We start from the raw sequence: 18610 nt of genomic DNA, 5'->3' as shown, positions 1-18610 counted from the left end.
ACACTAACTCTGAAGATCAAATATTTACAAAAAGTCAATACTGTTGACAGTGGCTAATGTAGAAATTGATAAATAGCTCGTGTAATTGTTGTTAAAAGTTGTTTGGAAAATCTAACATGAAGAAATTTTTTGTCCACTGTACTTATTTGATGCAGTTAAAGTCTTTTTTAAATTTGTGTTTTAAATAATCTGGAATTTTTGTGGAATATAATTATTGATTTTTTCGTGGAAAGGCAGCCCTGTAAGTCTGAACTGAATTTATTAGTGTATACAGAGTTCAGTAAAATAAATTGAGACGTACTTACAATAAAGAAACCACACAACAGAATGGATTGTAAAAAATTTCAATAGATTTGTTAGGTATACAGAGAAAAAATAATTAATTAAAAATATATGCAAAAAGGAATGCCTATCTAGAGGAATAAACTGAAAGTCCATACCACTTAGTAAGACAATAATGATTGTATGCATGTGAATAGTTAATAATGGTCGATAATCTGGACAGGATGGAAATAACAGAAAGACGAATCGGCCGCGCGGGAGAGCCACGCGGTCTTAGGCATCTTGTAACGGTTCGTGCGGCTCTCCCCGTCGTAGGTTCGAGTCCTCCCTCGGGCATGGGGGTGTGTGGAGTCCTTAGCATAAATTAGTTTAAGTTAGATTAATTAGTTTGTAAGCTTAGGGACTGATGACCTCAGCAGTTTGGGCCCATAAGATTTTACCACAAATTTCCAATTTTGAATGACTGATTATTAGAAAAATAATGGCTGCAATACAAACTACAGATGGTTGGAAAATGAGAGGTAATAAGTGTATCTGCTAACATGTAGACAAAATGTCGGAAGTAATGGCAAACTGAATGTTTTTTTGATACCCTTACTAAGTGAGAGTAGGCTGAAGAAACCGATATCCTTGTATTCCTGGAAAAATGCGAGATGCGTCAGAAAAGTAATGAGACTGACAACACTGCGAGCGATTCGGTAGCGCCTTGCTGTTCTGCTTGTATAGACATGTGTGTTCATGCCTTCCAGCTGATCAGCCTCAGTTTCAGCTCCGTACACCCATCATGCAATTTTTCAGAGCATCGTCAGTGAAGCTTTGTTTTTGTTGTGTTACGAAAAGGGAACAGCGCAATTTAGAGTAACTTTATGCTATCAAGTTTTGGTTTGAACTTGAGAAATCCACAAGAGCACAAATTTTTCGCTGGCATAAATCATTTTTGGAAGGCCGAAGACACGTTGAAGTTAAACCTCGGTCAGATAGCCTTAGACTTCACAAACCGACGAAAACTTCCAAAGTGTGCGTGGTCTTGTGAGACTGCTCCTCCAGAAAAAACTGCCAACCAAGTGTTTCACAAAAATGCTCTTGAATTGCTCAGGAAAAGGGTGCATCGTGAAAAGACTGGATACTGCAGACAAGTGGATGCTGTATAATAACAACGTCCCGTGTCATGGCCACTTCCATCTCGGAATTTTTGATTTCGTAAGGAATTCCTGTTGTTCCACAGAACCCTGTTCACATGATCTTTGTCCTTGTGACTTTGTGCTTTTGCAGAAACTGAAAAATCTCTTAAAAACGTCGTTTTGGGCCTCTAAATTCAAAAGATTGTGACCGTCATGTTAAAGGCCCTACCTGTTGAGGAGGCGTTTCAGCTCTGCTAGCAACACTGCGACCAATTCCGTCAGTGAGAGAACTATTGTTAAGGGGACGATATTGTTGGTTGACAAAAAAATCTTCGGTGGGTGAACAATAAGTCTGATTACTTTTCTCACATACCTCGTAAGACAGGAATAGCATGGATTGCAGAAATAAGAAAAAGAGCCAAAAGATTGGTAAATAATGGAAAGAAGCTTGTTTAATAATAAAATACCTAATTTATAACTTTTTCAAGGCAGAATAAACAAGAAATCAGCAAGATCAATACAGAAGATGGGAATGGACAACATGAGGAAAAGGTGGATTATTGCGAAAATGGGAAACAACAAAGACGAGAAATCGAATTTGTTGCGTTATCTTAAATGGTCAATACGAACATAAAGAAAGTATCTCAATGGTAATAACTGAAAACAGGCTCAACAGCCGCTACTTTTCGCCTCCGTACTTGTGCAGCCGTCGATCGCACGAGCACCTGACGTGATGCGTGCCGCCCGTCAACATCGCACGCCAGCCACTGACATCTGCCAGTCACAAAGCTGTTTTATCCGAGTCGTACAACTTCTACCCCATTAGGAGCAAACTGGAAAGATCCACGTCGCTCCGGCATTAAGGCGGAAAGAAGCGGCACTTCTTTCAGCCGCTGCAGGTGCGCGCCGCTCAAACGAACCGTCCTAACCGGGTAATGCGTCCCACTCGTGGCGATTGCGGGACGATAAGGAGTGTATCCGAGGCCGATAGTCGCGTCCATTACGCGGCGGCTAAGTGGGTCCCGCCCGCTGTTCGCTTCTCCTCCCGGCTCCCGACGTCGCTGAGCGCACCGGCTCGGCTCTTAGATCTCTTTGTATGGAGATGGCAGACGCGGTAACGACTTGCGCGGTCATTAGAAAGCGCTCTCCACTGCGCGGACGACTCACAATTAAGGGGACAGCCACGCGGGACTCAAAGGGTGGCGAGTCGCGACTAGAGACAACGCCAAAGCTAGTTTGGTTTGTTCCGCAGCTTCAGGACGCCTCCTCCATCGATTGGTAACCTATCCACCGTGAGAGTTCGTCCTAGCGGGGTACGGATAATGGGGGGGATCTGCGGCGAGGATTATTCCGAGTGATTGCCAATTACGCCGAACCCCTGTCTGCTACGTACAGTAATAATACGTCGGATATGGTAGACACATTGCTGCTATTGTCAATAGATTCTCGATAGCATTTTCCGCAACCGCAAGCTGTGTTACTAAATGACTATACCAGCTTCCAGGGGCAACAAAAATTTAATTTTCACTATTAAAAATAAATAAAATAGCCACAGGCCACGAGAATGGTTTATAACTGTTTTTATTCCATAGTCGATTTCGAGACTTTCCGTCACATCTTTAGATCTACCCGCGTACACGGTTAATTTTTTTCCCCAAAATTACATACCTCAGTACATATGCAACGCAACAATAATTCTCCTAACGTATATGCTATAGGTATCCAGTTTACCTATCGTTAGGATCAGGTTAGAATTATCGTGTTTAAATCATCGGTTACAATTAAAGTGCTGCTACTGACAGAGCTCCAGTGCGACCTGTATCACTACAGGCCGTTAAAATTGCAACACCAAGAAGATGACGTGCTACAGGCGCGAAATTTAACCGACAGGAAGAAGATGCTGTGATATGCAAATGATTAGCTTTTCAGAGCATTCACACAACGTGCTGACATGAGGAAAGTTTCCAACCGATTTCTTATACACAAACAGCAGTTCAGCGGCGTTGCCTGGTGAAACGTTGTTGTGATGCCTCGTATAAGGGGGAGAAATGAGTACCATCACGTTTCCGACTTTGATAAAGATCGGATTGTAGCCTATCGGGATTGCGGTTTATCGTATCGCGACATTGCTGCTCGCGTTGGTCGAGATCCAATGCCTGTTAGCAGAATATGGAATCGGTGGGTTCAGGAGGGTAATACGGAACGCCATGCTGGATCCGAACGGCCTCGTATGAATAGCAGTCGAGATGACAGGCGTCGTATCTGCATGGCTGTAACGGATCGTGCAGCCACGTCTCGATCCCGGAGTCAAGAGATGGGGACGTTTGCAAGACAACAACCATCTGCACGAACAGTTCGACGACGTTTGCAGCAGCATGGACTATCACCTCGGAGACCATGGCTGCGGTTACCCTTGACGCTGCATCACGGACAGGAGCGCCTGCGATGGTCTACTCAACGACGAACCCGGGTGCACGAATGGCAAAACGTCATTTTTTCGGATGAATCCAGGTTCTGTTTCCAACATCATGATGTTCGCACCCGTCTTTGGCGACATCGCGGTGAACGCAAATTGGAAGCAAGTATTCGTCATCACCATACTGGCGTATCACCTGGCGTGATGGTACGGGGTGCCATTGGTTACACGTCTTGGTCACCTCTAGTTCGCACTGACGTTACATTTCAGATGTGTTACGACCCGTGGCTCTACCCTTCATTCGATGCCTGCGAAACCCTAGATTTCAGTAGGATAATGCACGACCGCATGTTGCAGGTCCTGTACGGGCCTTTCTGGATACAGAAAACGTTCGACTGCTGCCCTGGCCAGCACATTTTTCAGATCTCGCACCAATTGAAAACGTCTGGTCAATGGTGGCCGAGCAATTGGCTCGTCACAGTACCCCAGTCACTACTCTTAATGAACTGTGATATCGTGTTGAGACTGCATGGGCAGCTGTACCTTTACACGCCATCCAAGCTCTGTTTGACTCAATGCCCAGGCGTATCAAGGCAAGCGGTGGTTGTGCTGGGTACTGATTTCTCAGGATCTGTGCACCCAAATTGAGTGAAAATTTAATCACGTGTCAGTTCTAGTATAATATATTTGTCCAATGAATACCCGTTTATCATCTGCATTTCTTCTTGGTGTAGCAATTTTAATGGCCAGTATTGTATTATAGTACGGCAGCGAAACTTGGTAGATATGCTAATGCGTAATTAAGGAACCGATGTACGCTGGAAAAGAATTAGTTCTAATTTTGGACAAGAGGTGAAAATGTGGCATCGTACCCTGCTGACGATACGACATCCGCGATGCCATTTGACTAACTATAACGTGAATGAGCAGTATGGCTATCGGGAAGAGAAAATGCGCTGTTAGTGAACTGTTTAATGTGAACGTCAGCAACTCCTTTACACGCAAACCTAAGTTGACACACGTAGCGCTGGCTGATGGGAGCGACTGTAAAGGCATATCCCATTTACAGTCGCTCCCATCAGCCCCCGCGCCTTGTGTCGACTTCATTTCCGCGGATAATACAGTGCTGTATTGAGAGCGCACCGCCTACTGAGAGGTCTGAGGAGAGGCCTGATGTCGTTTAGTGGTTTACAGAAGATGATGAAATTCTAAACGCGGGTAAGCCTGGAGTCCCATCTGGAAGAGCAAGGCGTCCCGGCCCGGTGGGAGTTATCTACGAGGTTACTGCTGCTGTAACTAACGACACAGCACGTGTCCCGTGTAGTGCTAATGCAGTGACACGAGAGTTGTCCATCTAGTGGTAAACAGTACGGAAAGTTTTGCGGCCTATTTCACACTGGTCCCCCTACAAGATACAGACGGTGCAGCAACTGAAACGTGATGATCTGCAATAATGTTCTGAATTTTCTCATCCGTTTCTGGCGCGGATCGAAGTTGATGGCATGAGGCCATGCAACATTCTTTCGAGAGACGAGGCACATTTTACACTATCGAGTGCAGTGAACATACAGAAATGTCGCATTTGGGGTACTGTTACACAGCGTGTTGTACGCGAAAAGCCATTGCACTTGTCATATGTGACTGTGTGGTGTGGGGATTCGCAAGCACCTTTACTCTCCCTCCGTTCTTAATTGAACGGAATTCGCTCAAAGGGCCTGTTACGAGTACCGTGACCTCTGTACGTTGTCGAGGCTTCCCTGCACAGCGTGTGACTCCTCCTTTGGAAGCGCGCAACGGTGTGGAAACACGTTTCCATGCAAGATGGGGCAACATCACACCGCTTTTCCAGTGAAAGGATCAGTGTAATGCAACCTTCTACGGACGTGTTATCTTCAGAGGTTTTCCAGATACATGGCTTGCAAGATCACCTGATCTGAATCAATGTGACTGTTAGCTCTGGCGCTATCTAAATTAAAACGTTTACCAGGGACACGTTCGTTCTCTACCTGACCTGAAGGTCAATATCCAGGATCACTTTCTTCAGATTCCAACGGAAATGCTGTGAGCAACTCTTGATCACGTTGTTTTACGGATGCAGCATCTCGTCGACGGCTCCGGGGCTCATGCTGGAAAAAATGTGTAAGCGGCTGTTAATAATATAATCAACACTATGCCTTTCTGACTTTTTGGCCTTTCGCGCTCAAGACCCGTTCCTAACCCAGTACATATGGACAAATTTCTATATGTCTTTCTTGCATTCACAGCGCTCGGTTTGCACCAGGTGGCTAAAATGGGAACTAATTTGTTTTTCTGTATAAATCGGTTCCGTGTTAATGCATTCCATTAAAATATCTTCCAAGTTTCGCTCCCATACGATAATTACAGCCCACACTGGCCCTCGGTGACTATCTGTGCCCTAATTATTACCACTCGGTACACAGGAATTATAATTAGTCTCAGTAAATACCGACTACGAAATCAATAATATTTCTTTTTCTTCAATGTTGCCGGCCGCTGTGGCCTAGTGGTTCTAGGCGCTTCAGTCCGGAACCGCGCTACTGCTACGGTCGCAGGTTCGAATCCTGCCTCGCCGCGCGGGATTAGCCGAGCAGTCTCAGGCACTGCAGTCATGGATTGTGCTGCTGGGCACGGCGGAGGTTCGAGTCCTCCCTCGGGCATAGGTGTGTGTGTGTGTGTGTGTGTGTGTGTGTGTGTGTGTGTGTTTGTCCTTAGGATAATTTAGGTTAAGTAGTGTGTAAGCTTAGGGACTGATGACCTTTGCAGTTAAGTCTCATAAGATTTCACACACGTTTGAACATTTTTTTCGAATCCTGCCTCGGGCATGGTTGTGTGTGATGTCCTTAGGAGAGTCAGATTAAGTAATTCTAAGTCTAGGGGACTGATAACCTCAGATGTTAAGCCCCATAGTGCTTAGAGCCATTTGAACCTGTTTGAATACTTCAATGATAATGTCCTTACACATAGTTGTTAAACAGTTTCCAATTAAATTGAACCTCTATTCTGAACACTCCCACTACCACTAGCAAAGACAATAATTAATGACCAAAGCAAAATTCATAGTGGATGTTGTTTTCAGAGATCGTATGGTAAATGCTCCATACTGCTAAGAACTTTAAAAAAAGGAAAAGAGTATTTCTGAACTTCAACAATTATTTTCTCAAGAATATATACACATACAGACACATCAGACACTATTTAGCAGTGTACATGTAACCTGACGCTGTGTGGCGCAGGGTACTTTGTACACGACTATCACTTCCGCCTTTTCCTGTTCCAGTCTCGAATAGTTCGCAGGAACAACGATTGTGGGTAGGCCTCAGTCTGAGCTGGAATCCCTCTAATTTTAACTTGGTCGTCTTGTCTTGAGGTATGAAGGGGCAATCGAATAGTTTTCGTTTGAGTACGATACTGCAGCATATGTGCAACGTAGTGCGGCGTCGATGCTTGTATATAATCACCGACCTATAAGCAATGGATCAGTGTGTCATTCGTCCATTTATGACGTGCGTGCTGTAAATTCAGGAACGTGAGCTATGGTGATTTACTTTTTTCTTGACTGCCGAAGGACAAGTACCGGTAGGCATCCACCGTAGAGTAAAGAATAGTATGGGGCCGCCCCATCAAATTCAAGATGCTCACCCTGTTTTACGATTACCTTGGACCACCGGTTGTTGATTTCATGGTACCTGGTGTCTCCACCACTGGGGAACACTACTGCGCAACGCTAGAAAAATTTCGGTGTGAAATTAAGGCGAAAAGTTCGGTAAATTGCGACAAGCGGTGCTGCTGCTTCATGATAAAGCACGTCCCCGTATCGAAAATATCGTAACGCAGAAGTTACGCCTATTCAGGTGAGAGACAGTCGAACACTTGCCCTATAGTGCTGATCTATTCCCTTGCTATTTTCACTCCTTTGATCCCTTAACAGAAGCCTTGAGGTGTCAACGATAGCTGTTGGACAAGAATGTGCAGCAGGCTGTTAAGGACTCATTCACGCAACAGCACATGGTATTTTACCAAATGGGTATCTTCAACCTGGCGCGTCGGTGGGATGATTGCCTCAATGCTCACGTCGGTTTTGTTTGATTGGCGAAACGATTCTGAACTGTACGGTCTTCCAACAGAAACTTTTTGAACGTCCCTTCTACTTAGAAAAAATGACTATCTTGATAGACTCTTGTGGGAATATACAGTCTAGGAACTTTAATAGTAAAACACATCGTAATGCAGATCGCCTCTCTCGCTGCGTCTGTTACTGGGGATGACTGAGAACCCCCGTGATGCTCTGGTGCTTACTAAGTCAACCCATAACGAAAGACGCTGCTCTTCTGAGGAGCTTCAAATGGTTCTGAGCACTGTGCACTTAACTGCTGAGGTCATCAGTCCCCTAGAACTTATAATTACTTAAACCTAACCAACCTAAGGACATCACACACATCCGTGATCGAGGAAGGATTCGAATCTGCGGCCGTAGCTGTCGCGCGGTTCCAGACTGTAGCGCCTAGAACCGCTCGGCCACTCCGGCCGGCACTCTGTGGAGCCTCTCTATTTCCTCTATCAGTCCCGTTTGGCACGGATCTCAGGCTGACGATCAGTGTTCAAGTATAGGTCGAACAATGGTTTTGTAAGCTACCACCTTCGTGAGTGGACAGCACTACCTTAGGATTATCCCAATGAATCTCACTCTGGCATCTGTCTTATTTGCGATTAGTTTTATGCGTTTCTTTCGCATTAGATCTGTCCGTACATAAACGCTTAGCTACTTTATGGACGGAGCGGTTTCCAGCCAGTAAATAACAGTTTTATCTTTATTCTTTGCATCTCATTTTCTTTGTGTCACACAACAACTAAGATTATTTTTCTGTTTCAATAGATCTCATTTTTACGTTGATGAAGTAGTTTTTCCTTGGCCATGTATTGAAAAACCTAACTTACTTATGACTTTGAGGTATTTGGTCTTTCTCGTGGAGGAACAGTAGTAGACACATTATTAAGTCCTCGTGCAACCTTTACCAGGCGAGGTAGCGCAGCGGTTAGCAAACTGGACTCTCGTTCAGGAGAACGACGGTTCAAAGCCCCGTCTGGCCATCCAGGTTAGGCTTTCAGTGATGAGGAAAATCACTCCAAGCAGATGCAGGGATGGTCGCTTTGAAAAGGGCTCGGTCGATTTCCTTCTCCATCCTTCCGTAATCTGAGCTTGTCCTCCGTCTCTAATGGCTCCGCTGCCGACGGGACGTTAAACTGTAATATTCCCTGCTTTTTCACGGAATGAGACACGAAAATACAGCAAATATAAAATGAAGATTAAGAAGACACAAAATTTGTAAGAGTAATACCGGGTGTTTATAATTAAAGTGCAGCTGCTCATGGACGTCCAGTGTGGATGGTAACTATCATATGTCAGCGAAACTTGCTAAATATTCTAATGCATTATGAGGAACCGATTTACGCTGGAAAAAAAATAGTTACAATTTTGGCCGAAAAGTGCAAATCTGGTGCTGTGAATGCTAGAAGGACGTACAGAAATATTTCTATATGTAATGGATTAAGAATGGAATTTGGGCAGAAAAGGTCAAAACAAGCGACAAAGGCATAATGTTGATTTCATTATTAACCGCCTCTTACACAATTTGTTCAATATGAGCGCCGGAGACATCCACGAGATGTTGTACAGCGCCAGACTTGCAGCTGGTCGCCAAATTTGGCACCTTTCTTTCCCAAGTGTATATCGGTTCCGGATTGACGCATTCGCATATGTAACAAGTTTCGCTACCGTACGATAATTACAGCCCACACTGTTCGGCACTGCGCTGCACTTCAGTTATAGCCAGCCGGTATAACTGACTGAATGCGAGACAGAATAGGTTCATTTCCATTGTTATCATACCATACCGCAGGCCTCTGAGCATGCTCCGTCTACAGCACGCTCAGGCTTTTCTAACTCTACACTCGGCAAAATCGATTGATCTACTGTCATCATTGACCTACTAGCGACGTTCTTGGCAGCTGATCTATACTCAGGTTCGTGACGCACACACCCAGTACGGGCAGTGAATCAGACCAGAAAGTCGCTCGTATGGAACGAGTTTCGGAGCTGGCGTCGGAAGACAGAAATCTTGAAAAGGGGAAGGTGAGGAGAGAGCTGTACACGACTCCGGCCACTTCCCGCAGCTGACTGACGGCCTGGACGCGTGATGTAATGGAGCGTCAGATAGTCCCAACACAACCGTACGCCGAGGTCCGTCCAGGGCGCTGACATACGAGGGACAGGCAAAAGCACTTAGCGCAGGGGCTGCGTCTCGGTCGAACATCCTCCTCAGGGGCCGTCTTAAAATTGCTCCAGGAGGAAACACAGTTTTCCACCCCTACTCTCCACATATCCTACGCCAGCCAAATGAAACGTTCGCCCACGCACTTTTAACGCAGCTGCCTATGATTTAAATAATAATAACAATATAATCTATACATTTTCTCAAAATGTATGTACTTATATACGAGGGTTGGAATTTAAATAGTGGCAACTATTTATATACAGCTCGTACAAAATACCTGTAGATACATGTTTCAAAATTTTACTGACCTTCAAATTAGTCAGCAAGTCAGCAGCATCGTGTATAACCCGTTGCCAGCACTGTGGAAGTCGTAAGATACTCTTAGCAGTGCCAATTGTGTTGACACTTGGAGCGGCGTGGTCTATTGCCCGACGAATTTGTAGCAGTTCTGAAGCGAATGCCATGAAGTGTTTCCTTCAGTTTATAAATCGAGTTGAACTTACGACTGCTTAAGTCAGGGGAGTGCAGTAGGTGGTATAGCACTTAGCAGCCCAATCAGTCAAACAAGTCAGTAACAGCTTGCACTGTACGTGCTTGAGCATTGTCCTGCAAAATGATGGTCAGGTCCCGCAAAGTGTCATCACTTGTCTCTCTGCTGTTCATTCTTGAAACACAACCTACGACCAGCTCAGGACAGGAGTGATGACACTTTCTGTAGGACCTGACCATCATTTTGCAAGACAATGCTCAAACACGTACAGTGCAAACTCTTATTGATTTGCTTGACTGATGAGGCTGCTAAGTACTATACTACCTACTGCACTTGCCTGACTTAAGCCCTCGTGAGTTCAACTCGATTTATAAACTGGAGGAAACACTTCACGGCATTCGCTTCAGAACTGCTACAAATTCGTCGGGCAATAGACCGCGCCTCTCGAACTGTCAACACAACTGGCACTGCCGAGAGTATCCTGCGACTTTCACATTGCTGGCAATGGGTTATACACAAAGCTGGTGACTACTTTGAAGGTCTGTAAAACTTTGAAACACGTATCTATTTTGTACGTGCTGTAAATAAATACTTGCCACTATTAAAGTTCCAACCCTCGTATGTGTGTGTATGGATGTTCCCCATCTGCTTCTAAACCAGTGGACCAATTTCTGCCAAACTTGGTGCAGATATCACTTGCTATCTGGAAATCAGAGCTGGAAGGGGGGGGGGGGGGGAGAGGAAGAAATACGTACCTACCTACCTATCAAAGCAGGGGTGAAGAGGGGGGGGGGTGAATAGCAGCGCAGTCTACGATACACGAATACCCCTACTTTAGTCTTCCAGCATTCGAGAATGAGTCCTTTTAGTGACTTGCAACAAACGTTGCACATAATTTGAAGCCTTCACGACACTTTTTCTCGCTGAAAACCCACACAAAATGATAAAAGGGAGAAAGTTCATCGCTTACTACATTTTCGCTCTTCACACAACAAAACTGCAGCGTCACGCATGACTTCTTTACTGCTAACTCTACTCACAACACATTTAGCAGACAGTAGAAACATACACCACTGGATGTACCTACAAAATTATATCACTATACGTCACATAGTTCAGGAGATACGACGTTATAAACATCGAACTGTGTGGAGATCAAAATGCTGGGCGAAATTCCCTAGACATGCAGGCGAAATATGTGTACAAATACATGTGAAATATGTTAAGGGCTCCAGTACGAGCCACAATCCAAATAGTGACCAGAGAGGAAAACCAATACCAAAGTGAAGGTATTGAACAGTAGTCAGTAGTAGTGTGGAGATGGTAACTAACGCTATCAGACGAAGTATACGACTGACTGAGCGGTCGAGGTGCGGCGGTATTTATGCCGGCCGCGAGGGACACTATTGGCCAGATCATTCACGTGGCGGGACGATGGCGCACTCAGTAGGCGAGTGCAGCGCTGTGGTGGCACTGCCCTCTATCGCCTATCGAGGTCCATTTGCTCCCGCTGGCACTCAGCTTCCGCGCAGTCCGGTACCAGAGTGTCCGGATTCCTTCGATCACATAGTGTGTGACAGAGATCATATACTTTACGCAGTCAGAGTAACAACTCTACTGTGTTCTCTCAAGACGATGCGGGACACAGTTTACCCAGAAGAGCGCCGAGGTGCCTAAGGCTCAGGTGCAATATGGTTGCTGCTGGACTACTAGAAAGGGAGCACGCGACTTGGACTATGCTACGAATCCGCCTTACATCACACAAATAATTCCCAAGTGCACAGTTATTCGCCAAATGTGACTGTAACCAGAACCTCCGCTCAGCAGCCAAGTAAACACCGAACTGCCGTGAGCAAAAAAAAAAAAAGTATCATTTCCTCGAACCCTGTAATTATCTCCCATTGACACGCATAAGTTTGAAATTTGTTTCAAAGCTGAGTACAACTTTCCTTTGCAGTGGTGCAAAAGCGTGACGCCCTGCGACGTCACACTCGGACTCGGCGATGGTCCAAACATGCGAAAAAATGCAGCAAATTCGAAGTTCATGTGAAGTTTAAGGTGGGTTAATGACGTTGCACTAGGATCAAATTTCATCACAATTCTGCCCAACACTGTAGTGTGTCACGTGATGGGAACGTAGTCACATACCGTCTTACCCACGTTTCATCCGTTCTTTTGACGCCTCTGCAGTGGAGCTCAGAACCGAGACTCGCAGCGTTGAAATTACGCAGTTATGGATGGCCAAGGAAAACATTCCAGGCACACCGCCGGCTGCTCTCAGGAAGTGGCATAAAGTGCGTTAATGAAACCACCTCTTCCCTTGGGGCATTGATTCCCACACACTTCGAGTCGAAAACAACAATTCGCTGTGGGATGAGCAACAGGGCAACGTTCTTGACAATGTTCGACACTGCTGACATCCCCCGATCGATCCAGCCTTACTCTGAGGAGATCACAGGGCTGCAACCACTGAACACTCTTTGGAGTGCAGTGCGATACAATTTTTGCTCTCGTGTATAGGATGGAACCACTAGGAATCATACAAAACCATTAGACGAATTTGAACTTGATCCAAAGCAGCAAATGGTTTTTATGCTTTTTCAGTGCTCCTGTTTTGTGTCCTCTTATGGCGTGACGATGGAGAGGTATGACAATGACAGGGGTGTGAACAAAATGACAAAGGGTGACTCTAAAACTCCCCACTTTGGCAACGCACTCAGTGGCACACACACACACACACACACACACACACACACACACACACACACACACACACACCTTCACTGAACACATTAAATATATACCTCTCACAGACTTCGGCACCTACGAGGGTTGTCCAGAAAGTAAGTTAGGTCACGAAATAGAAACCACTGGGAAAATCCGGTAAAGCTTTGCACAAATGTAATCGACAGTGTCTCTAGTATGCCCGTAGATATTGTCGCGTCCCTCGTTTCAGTTTTGAGTGAACAGTGAGCACGTAAAGATGCGTCGGAATTAGCGTCTCCCACCAAGTATGAGGGTCTGGTTAGACATTTCGCCTGTGTCATGCAGCCCACATAACACAACTGTCGAGCAGTTCCTTCTTCATGCCAATTTTCGGCCGCACATTGCAGGGGCAATGAAGATGCTCCTGCAGCGTTTCCGATGAGAGGTGTTTGATCATCCACAACACAGTCTGTAATTGGCTCCCCCTGAGTCTCATCTCTGCTCACAAGAACCGCTGGCTATGAAGACAAAATTTTTCCACAGACAACGAGCTGCAGACCAGTGCAGATAACTGGCCGACAGCACAGGCAGCGGCTTTCTATGACTAGGATTTTGGGAAGCTGATAAAACATTACGACAAAACTCGAAGTTGGAGCGGCGACTATGCGGAGAAATCGGTGGAAGGTGTGTACCTAACTGTTGCAAATAAAATGTTTCTGGTTTTCACTGTGGTTTCCATTTTACGATCGATCGGAACTTACTTTCTGGGCAACCCTCGTATTTAGCTGGGTGTGGTGCCTCGTGGCTGATCTAACCCATGAGAGCAGGCAACCCCAACTATAGGGTGTCGGAGGCCTTGCCTGCCACAAGGCCCTTCGAAAACTTTCGTTGCTCACATGTATTCTCTCCCAGACACAGTTTGTCTGACTTGGACGGAGTCGGTAGCTTTCGTATACTTTAAATTCATTAAGCTCAGCGGACTCGGAGCAAAAGAAATGTGTCGTTACTTGTATATATTCTTTCACTTATGTGTGTAAAGAATCTATAGTTTTCTTATTCATCTTATTTCTTATTCTCAGTCTTCCGTAACAAGGAGCACCGAACACATGTCGTCACCCCCCGCCCCCCCTATACGCTCATGCACTTTGTGTCCATCTCGGGCGTAGTTGGCAGTATTCATAACCTCGCAATTTCTTCACTTCACACGCTACTGCTTCTGCCATACCACAAATCTCCGGTAATTCGACAGCCGACAGTGTTAAACCGTGGGTTTCTAACAGGGCTGTGGCAAGTGTCCGAAAAGCAGATGCTTCCCTACGACGACCGTGCAGTGTGTGACCACGCCTCGCCAGTGCAAGGGACGCAGACGTACGGCAGAATTACTGCCGCTGCCTGTAGTGGTCTATGGGAGGCAGCAGCGTGGCGGGTCAGTTTGGAATATTTAGTTGAGTCTTTGCAGTACAGCCACAGTGACTGTTCATCAATTTGTGGAAGAGAGAAATCTGTTTAAAAAAGAGATCCCACTCAAATTCCGCATTTAAAAACGCGTTTATACCCACAACTGGAATGTTTTTACGTGTAATGACTACATGAGTAATGACGTTCAGTAACGAAAATAACAAGTGAAGCCTGGTGTTCGCTACCATTCGTTTGTGTCTGTGAACAAGCATTTTCACTAGAAGGAACGCAAGAGAGCACCAGACACGATCACAACCTAAGAACGCTGCGTTATTGCTTTTTGGTAGTAATATTCGACACACAGGATACAGCTCTTTACAGGTGTTTTAAAAATACTTTTACAATCTTTGGGGAATGGTTCCTTACACCAAAACAACAAAGAAAAGGTCTTACAAATCCAAGTGCGAAAACCCTTCGTTTTCGAGTTATTAATGAAAGTTGGCATATGGCGGCTTTCCAGGTACATCCCAACAAATATACTTACCTATGTACCCGTTTGACTCGTTGTGTCCTTGATGACATTGTGTTGTCAAGGGGACTTGTTTACATTCATCATTCGTGTACTTTCAACGTGTCCATTGCGTACATGTACTACAGGTAGTGAATTAACTGAAAGTGCACCGTTCAGAGATGGCCAGATATTAATGTCATGAGCATAATGACATGACTTTTATGTACAATCGCGCGAATAGTAATGGATACGAGGTTGCACGGCTGTATCAGACGGCGTTTGCGGACCGAAGACAGTAGTGTCACCCAACTTTCGTTACTGTGTATTGTCACGTAGCCGAGACAGGATCCGTAACACCACAGACTGTTGACCGCCGATGACCACGTGTTGCTCATACGCCTTACCAGGAAGAGAACGTTGTGTTAACTGGCGAAGAACAGCCAGGTATGAGCGCAAGACAAGTGATCCTGGCATCTCACATATCGTCGAGTTCAACATAGAGGACACTTAACGAGCAACTGATGTATCCGTACCATTTTCAACGTTCACAAGGACTTACGCCTGCTGATCACACACCACGGAGGATTTTTGCCGATAGTTCCTTGAACAAACTGCCAATCTGTTGTTTGTCCCATCAGTTTTTCTGACAGACGAAGCAGTGTTTGGAAAAGATGGAATCACAAGTTTCCCCAACTAACACATATGGACCGATAGCAATCCTCATGCTGCAGTAGAAGCTAGACATCAGCATCAGTTTGTGATTAACGTATGGGCTGGAATTGTGAGTGATTCTTTGGTAGGATCATGCCTTCTCCCAGCACGTTTTACAGCTGCTTTCTACGGGGACCTTCTCAGAAAACCCTCCACGACCCTCTAGAAGAAACATCCCTGCGAATAATAAAAAGAACATGTACTTTATGCATCATGGAGCTCTAACACCTTTGAGGCTGAGTGTTACAGATGCACTCGCTGGTGCCTATCATGACAGATTGATAGGTAGAGGAGGACCAGTTCCTTGGCGTGAAAGTTCTTCGACATCACACCTTTGGGTTATTATTATTGGGCGCACGTTTATCAGACGGTCTTTGCAGTAGGCCATCCGGATTCAGAAACTAGTCATCGACGCCTGTGAAACCATTCGAAACCGTCACGGAGTGTTTGAAAGTATGCGACAGTCCAGAATTCGATGAGTGCATACGTGTTGAGAAGCAAGAGGAGAACATTTAGAGCATTTATTGTGAATGTATGTGTTGATCCCCAAACGCCGGCCGGTGTGGCCGAGCGGTTCTAGGCGCTTCCGTCTGGAACCGCGTGACCGCTACAGTCGCAGGTTTAATTAGTTCTAAGTTCTAGGGACTGATGACCTCAGATATTAAGTCGCATAGTGCTCAGAGCTATTTGAACCATTTTGAACATCCGCACGCTCTCCATATTTCAAGTTTCTATATTTAGCTGTAGCGATGACGAGGCAGAGAGTCTAGCCCTATTTCACTCCCCTAAGAGTTGACTTTCCAAAAACAGTGAAAAACATATTTCTTTTATCTCTAACCGAGAAGCGAAGTGCAAATTTTCATCGATTTAGCTTTCAAAATGCGTTCATAATGAAATATTTAATAACATATGTCATCTCCGGTTTCATCCTCTTAGGGGTTGAATTTCCAAAAAGACTGGAATAATTTTTTTTATTTGCAACCGTGAAGACTAGTACCAGTACCAATGTAACTTTAAAAATACTTTAGTAACCATTTAATAATGATTTATTTTGAAAAATTTTACACACCCTGTTTCACCGTCATATGGATTAAAGTTTCAAAAATGCTGAAACATTTTTTTCTTTTTTTCTGATTGAGAACGCAAATACCAATTTTCGTAAATGGCTACAAAATTGCCCTAATAGCGGTATATTTTTGAAAAACTTTTCATCCCCTGTTTCACCCCCGTAGGACTATAACTTCGAAACATCCATTCTTAAAAGACGCTTACAGTATAAGATCAACACCCTCTCCAAATTTCAAGTTTCTGTCCTTAGCACCTTGCGCGGGGCGTTCACTGAGCAAGTTAGTCAATCTGGACACTGCCTTTTATACACTGAATAGAAATAACAAATGTATGACAGTTACTATGAAACCCAGCTGCAGTTCTACAGTTACTATAACGAATACCCTAACTCAATAAGAAACATTTGTGTAGTTTGCTTGTACGTACATTGGCAGCTAATGAAAAATTGAAATTAAAATGACTGAGAACAATAAACAGGCTTAGAACGCGGGACGCAGAAGTGAGAGGCCGCTACGATACGAGATGAGCTGAGCTTATCGCGCGCCAAACGCCATCTGAATTTCGTCGAAAACATTGACGGTCGTATTCTCAGAAACGGCCAAGTATCTACGGATAAGTTGAGACACGTGTTCGCTTATTTTGACTCCTCCTCCACTGAGTGACAACCCTTTTAGGGAAAACTGAGGAGCTACTTGACTGAGAAATAGCGGCTCCGATTTCGTAAACTGACATACGGCAGGGAGAGCGGTGTGCTTACCACATATCCGGCGTTCCCCAAGGAAGTGTTATAGGCGCTCTATTGTTCCCGATTTACATTAACGACAAGGAGACAAAAGTGGGAAACCAGGTCGCTACCCACTGCACCATCGCTCCGACTGGAATTTTTCCTCGCTTGAAGGTAAAATTACCTTGGAAACTTTGTCCGTAGTTTCTTCAGAAACGGTCGGACACCCATGGATAAGCCGAGACACCTGTTCACTTATTTTGACTCCTCTTCCAATGAGCCAAGTTTCTGGAAAGCGGGTTATGGCGCTTGCCGTGTTCTCGTCAGCGCCAATCGCTCTCGCAATGATTTGGATACCGGCCCTCCATCTCCTAACGACCGCTGCAGCTCTGCGCCTCCGTGTTCGGAGTGACGCCATGAATCTATCCGACAGTTCCTCACCTTCAGACTTCCCCCTCTCGTTCCTCCTCCCCCCCTCCCTCCCCCCCCCCCCCCCCACCACCACACACACACCTAAAAAACGGCCGCCGCGGAATGTTAACGAATCAGAGTTTCAGCAGACATCTGCGCGTGGCATCCTGCGTCGCATCTCCTTTCGTCTAATTGAGTAACGTCGTCGACAACTAGGAAATGCAGAGGCATTCGTCACCGGTTTCCAGTGTGTTAACTGTACTGCTGTGTCGACCCGATCAAGGCCGCGTTAACGCACAGGGCACGTAGGCTGCAGCAAGGAAGTTTATATTTTAAAAAAAGTCTTTGTTTTATTGTTTTAATACTGTGCTGCGAGGTCTCTCAGACTTGTAACAGATATAGAAGTAATTGAGTGACTGATTCAATACTACCTGCAGCTGTAATATTTTCTTTAACTATAGCACTAAATGGCTAACACG

The sequence above is a fragment of the Schistocerca americana genome, chromosome 6 (assembly GCF_021461395.2).
Source record: "Schistocerca americana isolate TAMUIC-IGC-003095 chromosome 6, iqSchAmer2.1, whole genome shotgun sequence".
NCBI lineage: Eukaryota > Metazoa > Arthropoda > Insecta > Orthoptera > Acrididae > Schistocerca > Schistocerca americana.
The sequence above is the reverse complement of the archived record's forward strand: the minus strand, read 5'-3'. Positions refer to the sequence as shown.